This window comes from Macaca thibetana, chromosome 19, assembly GCF_024542745.1.
Source record: "Macaca thibetana thibetana isolate TM-01 chromosome 19, ASM2454274v1, whole genome shotgun sequence".
In the NCBI taxonomy this organism is placed as follows: Eukaryota; Metazoa; Chordata; class Mammalia; order Primates; family Cercopithecidae; genus Macaca; species Macaca thibetana.
The window spans coordinates 44287377-44297952 of NC_065596.1; the positions used below are offsets into that span (position 1 = coordinate 44287377).

General features: G+C 40.3%; 1 pseudogene; it reads right to left on the bottom strand.

The window, feature by feature from the left end:
* Positions 1-716: 716 nt before the first annotated feature.
* LOC126942140 (protein PAT1 homolog 1-like) lies at positions 717-5624 on the bottom strand (annotated as a pseudogene).
* Between the last annotated feature and the right edge of the window lie 4952 nt (positions 5625-10576).

Here is a 10576-nt window from a genome sequence, read left to right on the forward strand (position 1 = left end):
ACTTAGCTTTAGCAGGGTTTATTTTTTTATAAATTACTTAGAATTTTCTATAAACACAATCAGGATATCTGTGAAGACAGTTCCTTCTAATTTATATTTCATTTATTTGCCATACTGCACAGGCTAGGGCATTCTGTAGAGTGTTGAATGGAAATGCTCAAAGCAAGGCTGGGCGTGGTGGCTCGTGCCTGTAATCCCAACAACATTTTGGGAGGCTGAGGCAGTTGGATCACCTGAGGTTAGGAGTTCGAGACATGCCTGGCCAACATGGCGAAATCCCATCTCTACTAAAAATACAAATATTAGCTGGGCGTGGTGGTGCACCTGTGATCCCAGCTACTCGGAAGGCTGAGGCAGGAGAAGAGCTTGAACCCTGGAGGTGGAGGTTGCAGTGAGCCAAGATCATGCCACTGCACTCCAGCATGGGGGACAGAGCCAGACTCTGTCTAAAAAAAAAAAAAAAAAAAAAAAATTCTCAGAGCAGACATCCTTGAGTCTGACTTTAGTGAAAAAGCAGTCAATAATTTATCGTAAAGTTCTATGTTAGCTGTTTATTTTCCCTAGATATTCTTTTTGTTTTTTTGACAAATCTTGGGTCAATTTGCCATTGAAGTCATCTGAATCAACCTCTCTTTGCGGAAAATACTTTTGATGGTAGTTTCAAGGACAATATACCAAAAATGTTGAATTTTTCTATCACAGCAAACAATTGAAAATGAAATCAAGAAAATTTCATTGATAAAGAACATAAAATGCTTAGGAATATATTTAATAAAACACATGCAAGACTACTACCTAAAAATTACACAATTTTGTTGAGAGAAGCTAGGGAAGGCCTTAATAAATTGAAACATGCACCATAATCACAGATGAGAAGACCCAATGTTTAGAAGTCATTTCTCAAATTGATCTAGGGATTCAGTGGAATCCTGTCAGAATTTGTTCTGAGCACAGCAATGAAGTGAGGATTGGAGGGTGCTGGTGTAGCTGCACTTTGAGGTAGGTTCATTAGCTGTTGCAAAAGGCTAGTGATAGTCACTGTTAGAAGATGATAGAGGAGGAGAGAGAAGGAACTCAGTAAGCATGGCAGCACCTCATCTTGTGCATCCTTCTTGATAAAGAAAGAGAGGTCCCTGGCTGTTGTCATGAGAATGTCAGCTGCTTGCTCTGTGGGGAGGAAAGGAAAAATACAGGCAACCATTGTCTTCCCTTTTCGAATACACATGATCTGTACAAAGTGGTCATCACTAGGCCTCTCTTGTCCAGGCTATTTCCCCCTTAAATTGTCATACGTGCTACAAATTTTGTACTTTCGCTCATCCATTAGAGCAGGTCATTCTTCTAGACTTAGGAGATAATGTCTTTCATAGTCCTCTACGTCAAGGAGCAAACTGTAAGTTTTCTCAGTTATGACAGGGGTTTTTCTCCTCTTGTTTCGTACTTGTTTTTCTTTTGTCTCATCATCCTCACTCCAAGATGTTACAACACCATCAATCATTTTTCGGAGATTATTCACACTAGAAACAGTAAGCTTTCCCAAAGAGCCCTCAAATTGTACTGGCTTAAAGGCATGCTCCAGTTTGGCCACCTGAGGGGTGATAACCTTGGTGCACTCCTTTTTAGGGCCATCACCTTGTATTTCTTCAGCAGCTGATGGTTTCTCCAGCTTTTCAAAGTAATTCTGGTAATAAAAATCATCCAGGTAGGGATCAGTGCTTTGCAGTTGCATCATCTGAATTTTATTTTATTTTTTTTTATTTTTTTTATTTTTTTATTTTTTTTTTTTGACGCGGAGTCTTGCTCTGTGCCCCAGGCTGGAGTGCAGTGGCGCAATCTCGGCTCACTGCAAGCTCCACTCCCCCGGGTTCACGCCATTCTCCTGCCTCAGCCTCCCGAGTAGCTGGGACTACAGGCGCCCGCCACCTCTCCCGGCTAATTTTCTTGTATTTTTAGTAGAGACGGGGTTTCACCGTGTTAGCCAGGATGGTCTCGATCTCATGACCTCATGATCCGCCCGTCTCGGCCTCCCAAAGTGCTGGGATTACAGGCTTGAGCCACCGCGCCCGGCCGCATCATCTGAATTTTAGAGGCCCAATCCTTTTCCTGCTGCAACATGATATTGGCATATGGATCCTTTCAGAGATGATCGTGATGACTGCTCCAGTGACTTCCTCTATCTCCTGCACCATTGAGATTCTGATGCTGATTTCTATTCTGTTGCTGTCTCTGATGCAAGAGTCAATGGTGCTGTGGATGGAGGTGAGTTGTGTCCAGTCTAAACATTGGGGCCTGAGATCTTAGGTTTTGCAAGTGAGGTTCTGGGCTGTGGAGGTGGTGTAGCGGAGGGTGGAGCACTAAAGGCATGGAAGCCTGGTGCTGGGGGAAGCATCTGCCCAACTTGCCCTTGTAGCAACTTGGGATTCATAGCAGCAAGTGGACTACAAATCCAGGGACCCATACAAACTGGCTGGGAGACATCTGTCCAGCCTGTTGTGCTCCTTCAAGAACCTGTGCTCTCTGAAGGGGGCTAAGAACAGGAGGAACACTAGGAGGAAAAGGGTGACCCAGGAGGGAAGAGTTCAGGACACTGTACAACTGATTTGGAGACATCCTCTTATCATAGGGAGCAGGATAACACGGTGGCATTGGGGGCCGAACATGGACAGGCTTCGAATGCAGAATCTTCCAAATTGGCCTTCCTTTTCAGTTGCTGGTTTCAGGTGGAGGAAAGTCTATGGACTAGGACTGCATAGGCTCTGTTGGGTAAAGCCATCTGCTTAGATGGGGTACCTATGGGAACAGTTCTAACAGGAGGACTGCCAATAATAGGTGAAGTTGACCATCTTGGTAATGCATGTTCAGAAAGGTCCTGATCATTTTCTGGACCCTGGGGGGCCTCTGAGGCAAGGCATATTCTAATACAGACACTGTAGACATTTCCTGAGTGAGCAGTGGTCCTCGGATTTGCCTCAGAACTTCAGATCCATCCCAGATACTGGAATTCAGACTTCCTGGTTGGGGCTGTAAAACTGGCCTGGTCTGTGCTGCCCTCATAGCTGGATCTTCTAGTTCATTTTCAATCACCATCTTACTGAGCCTTTCTGCCAGATTCTCCTCATGGTCACCCAACAAGTCTATTTCTTCCCTTTCTCCGTTGCCTGTTGGTTCATTAACTGCCACTGGTAGCTTTTCTTCCAATTCAGCCAGGCGCTTGTGCTTCCTGCCAATCATCATCAACTGCACCTGACCCAAATGTATCATCATTGAATTGATCAATCTCTTCATCTTCTTCTCTCAGTGTCTGAAAGTAATCTTCATCTTCATCCAGAAGACAATCCTCCCAAGACTCATAGTGGAACATTCTTGGGGAGGTGGGGAGGGAGCAGGGAGGGGAGTGGGAGAGGGAGGGAAGAAGCACGGACTCCCCAGCCTCCTCCATGGCCAGGTCCTCCACCAGCTCACGACCCCTGGCCACCTATTTCTGTTTCTCATATTTGTTCCTATGAATTCTAGTTATTATCATGTATCATTTCCTTACTCCAATACAACTCTGCTGTCATTTACTTCCTTTATGCTGCTATTGTCAAATATATTACATTTCCATGTTATAGGCCCAACAGTATAATTATGTACATATTGTATTATACAATTGTCTTTTAAATTTATTAAGAGAAGTAAAAGAAATGTGCATTTTTGCTGCCTTTTGTATATTATAAATATTTTCTTTTTAAAAATGTGGTTTTGAACTTCCATGTGGATTTACTTGCTTTGTTTGAATAACCTTTACAATTTCTTATATGGTAGATCTGGGAAGGGCTTTATTTCATCTTCATTTTTGAAAGACAGTATGTTATGCTTCACAGAGCTTTTGTCCTTTGAGTACTTTGAATATATCATCCCACTGCCTTCATCCCCTCCATTGCTTTGGATAAGAAGTCAGCTGTCAATTGATTGGTGTTCCATTGTTAAGTGACACATCATTTTTCTCTTATACTTTTCAACATTTTCTTTCACGTTTAGCACTTTTACTATGATGGGTCTGTTCATGGATATCTTTGCATTCACTCTGATTACAGTTTGTTGAGATGATTGTGGGTATTGATTAATGTTTATTCAACAAATTATGGATGTATTTAGCCATTACTATTATTATATATTTTTTTGAGATGGAGTCTCGCTCTGTCACCCAGGCTGGAGTGCAGTGACCGGATCTCAGCTTACTGCAAGCTCCGCCTCCCGGGTTTACGCCATTCTCCCGCCTCAGCCTCCTGAATAGCTGGGACTACGGGCGCCCGCCACCACATCCGTCTAGTTTTTTGTATTTTTTTAGTAGAGACGGGATTTCACTGTGTTAGCCAGGATGGTCTCGATCTCCTGACCTCGTGATCTGCCCATCTCGGCCTCCCAAAGTGCTGGGATTACAGACTTGAGCCACCGCGCCCAGCAATTTAGCCATTATTTCTTGAAATATTTTTGTACTCATTTCTCTTTCTCCTTTCCTTCTGGTATTCTCATTACATGTATGTTGGTGCACTTAAAAGTGTCTTATATTTCTTAAAGGCTCTGTTCATATTTTCTTTGTTCTATTTTCTCATTCTATTTTATTTTCTTATTCTTTTTTCTAGTGGGAAGATGGAATTGAGGTTGCATAATTTCCATTGATCTATTTGAAAGTTTTCTAATTACTCTGCCAGATCAAATTTATTTAGCCCTTCTAATGAATTTTTTATTTTGGTTACTGTGGTCTTCAACTCCAGAACTTACATTTGGTTCATTTTGTCATTTATCCTTATTGATTTTCTTTATTTGATGAGACATTATCTTTACATTTTCCTTACTTCTGTGAATATATAATGGCTAAATTGAAGTTTTTGTCTATTAAATATGACACCTGTTCCCTGTCATAGGCCAACCTGTTGCCTGTTTTTTGTTTTGTTTTGTTTTGTTTTGTTTTAGACAGTCTTGCTCTGTTGCCCAGGCTGGAGTGTAGTGGCATGATCTTGGCTCACTGCAACCTCTCCCTCCTGAATTCAAGCAATTCTTGTGTCTTAGCCTAGTTATAGGCATGTTCTACCACACTTGTATTTTTATTTTTAGTATTTTTGTATTTTTAGTAGAAATGGGGTTTCATCATGTAGTCCAGGCTGGTCTCAAAACTCCTGAGCTCAAGTGATCTGCCAACCTTGGCCTCCAAAAGTGCTGTGATTACAGGTGTAAGCCACTGCACCTGGCCTGCTTGCTGTTCTCCTGTGTATAAGTCCAAGTTTCCCATTTGTTTGCATGCCTTCATTTTTGATTATTTTCCTAATAAGTAGACATATTAGGAAACATACTGTAGTGATTTGCCTGTCCCCTCTCCAGAGCTTGTTCTTCTTGTGGTTTGCTTGGTTATGTATTTTGTGTTTTGGCTATTTTAGTAAAATCTGTTTCCCTTTCCCCTTGCAGTGTGAACTATTTTGTGTTGTTCCTCAGCCTTAAACATATGCACAGTTACCCTGGTGTGACAATGGTTTTAAAAAGGAGTCTCTTTGACTATCTTTCCCTATCTCTCTGTTAAGATGACTGCCTCTTTGGTATTATTTCCAGCCCACTAGGCTCCACTGCCTTCTATCTGGTCACTCTATTGTTTTTTTTTTTTTTTTTTTTTTTTTTTTTTTTTTTTTTTTTTTTTGAGACGGAGTCTTGCTCTGTCGCCCAGGCTGGGGTGCAGTGGCCGGATCTCAGCTCACTGCAAGCTCCGCCTCCCAGGTTTACGCCATTCTCCTACCTCAGCCTCCCGAGTAGCTGGGACCACAGGCGCCCGCCACCCGCCCGGCTAGTTTTTTTGCATTTTTTAGTAGAGACGGGGTTTCACCGTGTTAGCGAGGATGGTCTCGATCTCCTGACCTTGTGATCCGCCCGTCTCGGCCTCCCAAAGTGCTGGGATTACAGGCTTGAGCCACCGCGCCCGGCCACTCTATTGTTTTCAACATTTCCTTGGAGCATAAATTATTAAGCAGTTTAATATAATTTAAGGCAGGGCTAGTTTTTGAGGCCAGTTTTTGAGGTTTCTTTTGACCTTTTGGAGGGCTCCTTAGCTGTCTCTGCCCATGGAATTATCTGATTAAATCCCTGGCCTATGGTTTATGTTGTTGTGTTTACTTTTTAGGGGAGCTATTTGTTTGACACTGTTTCAGATAAATTCCATTCCTTTGGAGAGAGCTTCAGAGCTCTATTCTTATGGACCACCACTCCCTCTGGACAAAATCTCTGAACCACCATTCAGGGTAATGGGCTGGATGGTAGCCATCTTGTTTTTTGTGTTATGAAACCTCTGCCTTACAAGCAAGTGGAGGCAAGGGCAATCTGGGTCCAAATCTGAGTTCACTGTGCCTGGGTAGACTTTCCAAACTGTGGGTGGGGCTAAGGGAAGCCAAGGAGCCCCAAACCTCTTAGTTGCGTTCACCAGGAATTTAGCCACTTTAACCAAGAGGAGGTGATAAGAAACCCGGGAGGCGTGCCCCTCCTGTTGATATATGACAAACCTCAATTGACAGCTACAGCCCCATCCTCTTGGCAGCATCCACCCACAGTGAAGCTTCTATCAAATTGAGCTGTAAAGAGTAAAAGGGAGTCGGTTGTATCTTAAACACCACAAATTATCTTACCAAGTTCTTGGTTCTTACCAAATGTTAGTAGAATTTCTTGATATTTCATTTCCTATATACTCTTTGGACACTTTCAGACCTCAAATGGCAAGGTTTTTATACATTTTTTTTCCAGTTTTACTAGAAAATGAGTTTGCAGAGCCCCACATCTACCATCCAGAAGTGGAACTATATATAGTCATTTAACAATAGTTTAGCATTTTCTGTCATCTCATTCTGGAGAATCATAGATGTGGCAGAAATACATATTCTTGAAGAAAAAAATACGTCTCCCTCACAGGTACTGTGATTTCAATAGGGTGTGGGATAAGTACATGACAACATGCATGAGATAGATACTCTGTTCTCTATAGCTCTGTGCTTTTGAGTTAGAGAACATAAAAGATATATTGATAGTTATTACTTTTAACATGTCACAATCTAGTTGTAGCATTTAAGATTAAATTTGGTTGTAAAACAGTAAAATTGCCCCAAATTAAAGTGAATAAAAGATAATAAAAGTTCATTTCTCTGTCATATATTATGGATGTAAGCCTGATATTGTGGCCTTGCTCCAAACCAATCATGAATTTTACCATTCTGGCATCAGAATGGAATGAACACTCAGACTTATACAGAACTTGGAAGAATAGTAAATAATTCTGGATACCCTTCACCCAGATTTCTCAAATATTAATATATTAAGCCAGTGTGTTTTAAGAGGTTTCCAGAATTGCCAAAATATTCACTTATATCCTACTTGCCATAAGTTGTGTCACATGACAACACCTTGGAGAAATAACTGCAGTCCTTATTCTAGATAGTCATAGCCAACTGTTAATAAAAATTACTGGTTCTATAATCATGAAAGCAGGGTAGAATGGATATGGGGGCCTAATAAACAACAGATCCTGACCCACTGAGGAATCCATGGAGATGGTTTCACTTTGATCAATTACAAATGAAGACAGTGAATCCCTAGAGACCACAACTTGTGCAGAAGACACATGGAAATGGGATTCTGGAAATTAAGACACATAGGTCCATTATCCTTCATACCCCAAGCTGGATGATCACAATACCCTATAAAAGCATGACAGAAATCTTGTGTCTACTTCTTCTTCTTTTCTGGGGAGTCTATGAACATTCAAGATAACATCCATCACTGACTATTCTAAAACAAGTTTCTTCACAATGCTGCTCAGAAACACCATGACAAATTTGAATTGGAGCAATATCTCCAAAAATGGGATGCAGATTAATGTATCATTTCAGCCAGGCCTTAATAGGAGATAAACTTCTCAGCTATCACCATACATAAAACATTATAATTCAATAAAATGCCAAATGCAAAAAGAGCAGATCATAGAGATGTAAGCTGAGAAAAATCAGAGTGAACTTCTGACCTTATGATGACATTTTCAACTCTGAAACTATTAAAATAATTCTAACAAAAGCAGCATCTTTTTTTCCATACCTGTAACTGCCACGTGTATGCACAGCAGCCAGATTTTTTGGTCTTTAATGCTTTTTTCCTCTAAAAGGAACCAGGACTCCCTAAGAGGGTATTAAATCATGAGTTGATTCCATGACTCAGGACAAGAGGCATGGGGGACATGAACCAACAAACAGGATCAGTCTAAAACATCTTCTTACAGCCTGAAAACAATATTCCTTTAAAACATCAAAAGAAAAAAGAAGTAAAGATAAAAAATGTAAATGAATTCCTACTGGCCACATTATGTCAATTTGAGCATAAATAATCATAATTACTACAGGTGCTCCTCAACCTATGGTGGGGTTATATCCAAATAAACCCATCATAAATTGAAAACATCATACACCATATGTGTATTTATGACCTACAATATTTTCAATTTAACAATGGGTTTATCTAGATATAGCCCCATTTTAAGTCAAGGAGCATACTCTATGTCTTAGTCCATTTTGTGTTGCTATAAAGGAATATCTGAGGTTGGGTAATTAATAAAGAGAGAGGTTTATTTGGCTCACTGTTCTGTAGGATTTACAGGAATCATGGTGCAACATCTGCTTCTGGTAAGGGCCTCAGGCTGCTTCTACTCGTGGCAGATGAAAAGGGGCAGTGTATGCAGACATCACATGGCAAGAGAGGAAGCAAGAGGGTGAGGAAGGAGGTGCCAGGCTCTTTTGAACAACCAGCTCTCACAGGAACTAACAGAGTGATAACTCACCCCCAATCCAGAGAGGATATTAATTTATTCATGAGGGATCTTCTCCCATGACCCAAACATCTCCCATTAGGCCCCACCTCCAACATTGGGATCAAACTTCAATATGAGATTTGGAGGGGACAAATATCTAAACTATAGCAGCATATCACTTTTGTACTATTATAAAGCTGAAAATTAGAAGTCAAACCATTTTAAGTTGGGGATTACAGGTGTGAGCCACCGTGCCCGGCCATGATTTTTAAATTTGTACATACTTGGCTTGTAACTTTAACAAATATATTAAAGTGTTTTATTATGTTTGCAAAGGGACTCTGACTTCCAACATAGTACTGCCAAGATGGCATGATGATAGAGTTTCATTGAAAGGCTGCCAGGGATTTCTTTTATGACAATTCTTAATGATACTGCCGGGATGTGCAATGACCCATAAAGGAGTTGTGCTGGGTTAATACCTAGGGAATCTTTTGATTTCAAAGAAAAAAGTTCAAGAGAATGAATAGAAAAAAGAAACTGGAAATAAAAAATAGGGACATAAGATTTGAAAGCCAAGTTTTATATAATCTTGTTTTATAAGTTGTATATCATTGAAATATCAATACCTGAAAAACACTTGGAAAATTACAACTTATGATTATAGATGCAATTAAGTGGTTAAAGATAGAATTAAGTAGTCTATCAAAAGAATACTCATCTGACCAGGGTATACTTATAGAAAGAAGAAAGCTATCAATATAAATTATCACTTTATAGATTTTTTAACACAATGGAATAAAATCACAAAGGATTATTCTTAATCTTAAAAAAAATTAATGTAATTCATGATGCCACAATGGTATCATGTTTTGTTTTGGGTGTTTTCTGAGACGAAGTCTCACTCTGTCGCCCAGGCTAGAGTGCAGTGGCGCAATCTCAGCTCACTGCAACCTTCACCTTCTGAGTTTGGGTGATTCTCCTGCCTCAGCCTCCCAAGTAGCTGGGATTACATGCATGTGCCACTACGTCCAGGTAATTTTTTTATTTTTAGGAGAGAAGGAGTTAGTTAGTTTCGAACTCCTGACCTCAGGTGATCTGCCCACCTTGGCCTCCCAAAGTGCTGGGATTACAGGTGTGAGCCACTGCTCCCAGCCCAATGGTATCATGTTTTACAGCTTGATTTAAAGGGTTTTTTATTTTTCAAAGTTTATCAATAGCTCATGTACCAGCCATGGGATAGGTGCTGGTATAAATGCTGAACAAAAAAAAAGGTTCCAGACAATCTTGGCTCCCTGCATAATCCGAAGGGTGCCAGTTTTGTACTGAGTACAGTGTCAGCCATATCACACAAGTTGAATTATGTTGACACTTTAATGGCATTCATTTCTCAATAGTCTATTTCAAATTTCATTTTGTATTCAATCCAGGGCTTAAATACACATGACTATAAATTTTCAGAGATGACAATATCTCTCCATAGATTACTTACCCACTACAAACCAAATCTTTACAATGGACTTATGGCAGTTACCAGCTTACCCAAATGATCATCCCTAGTTTCACTAATGCAAGGACCTGTACGTAAATGTTTTCTGACAGTACAATATGACATACAAATAACCTACAAAGTATTCTTCCCCAAAATGTTTAATCTAGACCTAAGAAAGCCTCTGGACTTACATTCCCTTGTACAGAAAATACAACCAAGAACAAGGTTAAATGACACTATAAAGAAAGAAATCAAAACACGTAGCCGACAACATT